Here is a 4,648-nt window from a genome sequence, read left to right as displayed (position 1 = left end):
TCATTTTCATATTCTTTTTGAGCAGTTTCATTTTCTAAACCTGTTACTTCAGAACTCATTCATACGGAATCTATGAAAGAAATTCTGCTCAGCATTGACTAAGCATATGAGTAAGTTTTTATTTTAAGAGCACCATGTAGGAGGTTTCTTTATAAATGAATGGGGAGGAGAGGAGGGAATGCTTGCAAACTTCCCACAGACAAGAGCTAAGTCTATAAAAGCAAGGTAACACGAATCATTCTTTTCAGTTTCAGGGTAAGCTCTTTTGCAGGGTAATATCATTTGCAAAAAACAAAAAGTCAACAAATAACCTTTTTACCTTGCAGCTCTTAAAAATGACAACAGTTCAATGAATGGAAATTTGTGGGCCACATACACAGATAGCAAATTTACCAGGATCCCATTCTGTCTAAAATGTGTGTGTAATGGATCAGCCAACTCAAAATTGAGGAGGCTGGTCTGAGTTTAAGCACCATTATTTTGCATTGCTCTAATCTGCTAAAATTCCAGATGCAGCTCAGTGGGGAGAAGTGATTTCACTTTCAGAGAGATTGGGCCATGATCGTGCTTATGATGGGCTGTACGCAGCATCACCCTGCAAAGCACTGGTCAGAGTCAGGAAGTGTTAACCATGTGCTCGCTGTTCCCAGCTCTCACACTTCATCTCTTCACTGTCACTGAGGTGGTCCCATCTCTAGAAGGCAGCACCCAGCAGAGCTGTAGCTAAGCACATGGTACATGACAACATAGAACCACAAGGAAAGTCTGGGGTGTAATGCTTGAGTTCGGTTAAGACCCTACTCCTCATCTAAATGAGGGCTCATTGTGCATTCTGTATCCTCGGAATGTGTCTTCTAGTTTTTAGCTCTCTTTCTCATAAGATAGCCTCCTGAGTCTCTCACAGTGATGAGCAGGGTCTGGATTCTGCCAGGCCCTCCTTCAGTTATGCCCAGCAAGCACCTGTATTCAGTGTCTCCTGGTGGAGGACCCACTCACCCAGCCATGCCACTTTGCAAAATCAATATCCACCTATCTCTCTTGGACTCCCCCAGGCACAGGAACACTAAGGTCTCACATTCTCAGCTGATGGCCATTTCCCAGGCAGTGGTCTAATGGGCAGTGCTGTCCTGAGCCTCCTCAGGCAATTCCAGTTCCAAAGAATCTGCGTAACCTCCTCCTGGGGACCTCTCCTCAGAATGGAGTGTTGGAAGGGAGTGTGTCATCCCCAATCCTCTCTCCTTCTTCCTTCAACCCCTGGCTTCCTCTTTCTTGTGGGCTTCTGCAGGTAGCCAGGCCAGGGACTGCACATGCTGAGGGCCGTACTGGTGACAGAGGGCTGCCACCCTGTCCCACAGTCTCGTGGGAGCAGCAAGTTGGGGTGGACACACAGCCCAGAGCAGCCTCCCATGGGGGGATTTTCCACAGAAGCATTTACCCCCACTTGAATATCTCTATGGTAATGGACTGGATGTTCATGTTCCCTACCCTCTATCCCTGCCAAATACACATGTTGAAGCTCTAACCTTTGGAGATCATTAGGTTTAAATGAGGTCATGGGGGTGGGGCTCTCATGACAGATTAGTGCCCTCATAAGAAAAGGAAAGGATCAGAACGCTCCCTGTCTCCACCATGTGTGGACACAGAGAGAAGGCGGCCACCTGCAAATTGGAAAGGGAGCCCTCAGCAGACACCAGATCTGCTGCACCTTGATCTTGGACTTCCAGCCTCCAGAACTGTAAGAAATAAATGCCTATTGTTTAAGCCCCTCAGTCTATGGTATTTTATGAGAACACACACAATGGACTAAGACACCTACCATGCCCCCACCTCCCCATGGAATGAGTTATATCACTCCTGAAGGACTGCTGTGAGTTCGGGCATATAGGGCAGAAAGAGGGAGGCACACGCTGCCATTTGCCCATAGGTTGTTACTGCAAAGCAGCCTGGGCACAGCTGGAGGTGGTATGGAGGCTGAGCCACCTTGCATGGGATTGTCCACAGACCTTCTTGCTTTCTAAATAGATCTGATTTCCACAGCAGAACTCAGCCCCTCTTCCTTTATTTATTTTTTCTTTTTAATAGATTTTTAAAAATTAATACAGTACATAATTATTACAGGTGTTCAAAAGCTACAGAGATATATAGGTAACAAGTCAGACCCCAGAGGTGCCCACAGTCCACAGGCGAGTAGGCAGCACTTCCCAGTCGTTCTGTGTCCCCTAAGAGGCTACGGGTATGGAAACAGGGGCCCAGAATGGATGCATCAGCCTCTCTCTGGAGAAAGCTAATGTTGCACAATCCCTTCTCCAAGGCTACTGGCCCACATGGTGCCAATCCAGCTGCAACTGTCAGAAAATGATGCTCCCTGGGAGTTTTCACTTAAGGATTTAGATGGGGCTCCAGAAGCCCTCATAATGTAAGAATGCTTTCCCCTCCGAATGCTGCAAAGTAAGAGGAACAGGGGCTGTTTGAGGATCTTTAATGCTATTTTTATTTTCTCAGCATCATCTCCAGTATTTCTTAGGACGCTTGTCCTAAAATCAGCAGACTGGTATTTATTTCTTGGTGTTTTTAAATCTTCATGATATTTTATCTCACCTAACTTTCCTTCTGAATTTACCGATCGTGGGTGTATTTTTTTTAACAATACCACAGGAATCATCTCTTGATGACAATTAGCCGATCTTGCAGTAGAATACACTATTTGTTTTAAAGATCATAACACAGCAAAATTGAAATTACTTTGCAATAATTAACAAAATTATTAGGAGTCCAGAAGCATATAACTGTGTGATTCACACCCACAAAACAAAGGATGGTGACATTCCTGTCTATCTGCTTACCCCCTGAAGTGAGAGACAGTTCACGCTCGGCACCTCACTCCCAATAACAGCTTTGAAATTATGTATTTTTTTGTTGTTGTTTTTCAACTAAGAAAATTTTGCATTATTTCAAGTTTCAAATCAGATTATACAAAATCATGTATAATATTCTCTCACTGGTTAGGTAGGAGCTGCACTCCTTTCCCTAGTGTTGCCAAGATTTCCATCATTGGGATGTGAAGCCCTTCACCTCTCAGAATGCCAGAGAGAAGGAGTCCCTCCTGTGGTCCTGCAGTGTCACCCCAAAAGCTGCCCAGGTTGCCAGGTGTGTCTGAGCGAAGTGAGGCCACCTGACTCATTTAGCCCAGTGCAGGGGAACTTCTCTGAATGTGGCCCGGGTGCTTGAAAGAGCTCCACCCCACAAGTGGAAACCCCACTTCCCCACCAGGTATTCTGCTCTCAGATCCATCCCTGCTGAGAATACGACTCTGGTGGAGAGGCACTGCTCCTAAGTACTGTCAGCAATAGGACTTCCTGTCTGGAGTAGGGTAGCCCCAGTGAAACTGACTCTCACTACAGGGCCCGGCCCACCTCCATTCGTGTGCCACAGCACACCAGGCACATCGCTTACAGCTGGTTCTTTACATGCCAGCCAGGTTTAGCTGTGGATACTGTAGGCATTTAGTTTAGAGACCTTCCTCCACCCTGGGCAGTAAAAAACAGTGTCTGAAGTTGTATTAATGGCCTTCCAAGCCTGGTCTCCTACCTGCTGGGCAAAAGCTGCAGGATGGGTCCTGCTTGGGTCATGGGAATGAATATGAAACTGAAAGAGCCAGTCCTTCAAGATGGATCCCTAGTGGCTAACTGGGCCTAAATTTAACATTGAGCCTAGTGGTCATTTATTGACTAGACATCACAGATGTACTCTGTGTTCTCAGAAAACCCATACCTCAGTTCAACTTTGGGACTTTCAGAACTCACCTGAACCAACCAATCAGAACCCAGTTTCATCAAGCAATTAGAACTAAGCAAGTTTGAATCCTTCATTTGCATAAGTGGACTTGATTGGGAACCCGGACAGGAACTTTTGCTGTCAAAACTGAACCCTCCTTTTGTTTCCTGGAACAAACCTTCATGTTAGACCAGAGGCCACATCTCTCCATTTTGCCAACTGCTCAGCGGAATAAAGTATCTTCCCTTCAAATTCTTTCACAGAGAACTTTTGTTCACCGATACCTTACCTCGCACCCTCCTTATCCCTCTCCAACAACGTGCTCCCATCTGGGCTGTCTCTTTGTTCCCCAGATCATGCTCCATCCACTCAGGGGGCTAGTTCTTTCTCTTTGTTTAATATTCAAATCTTACCACCAAAACTTTCTGCAAATAACAAGCAGCCATGAGAAATTGTCTCATGGAAATGGCACCCTTCAGGAGTCAGCTTTCCATGCCCCACAGAGTGCTGAGCCCCTGGCAGCAGCCCTGAGGTTCTCTGTCATGTGTGGGGCACATGTGAACCCCTGGAAACTCACATCGCCGCAAGCCACGGCCAGAGAGGCCTGTGCCTAACAGAGACCTGTTGGCAGCTCCAGATGGGGCAGACAACTGGAAGAACTGGCAAAGTGGTTTAGAATGCAGGAACCTGGTGGGGCGTGGAGGTGGGGATGCTGCACAGGAGACACGCAGCATGTGGGATGGTGGGGGACAAGGGGCAGGGGGAGAGTCAATGGGAGCAGAGGGAGGAGGTAGGGAGAGGGTAAGGAGACTAGTTAGTGGGTAGGGGGCTTCTGAAGAAAACACTTGAGCTCTGGAGCCAGTGGGGTGTCCAG

The sequence above is a fragment of the Theropithecus gelada genome, chromosome 13 (assembly GCF_003255815.1).
Source record: "Theropithecus gelada isolate Dixy chromosome 13, Tgel_1.0, whole genome shotgun sequence".
Classification (NCBI taxonomy): Eukaryota; Metazoa; Chordata; class Mammalia; order Primates; family Cercopithecidae; genus Theropithecus; species Theropithecus gelada.
Note: the sequence above shows the minus strand (reverse complement) of the source record.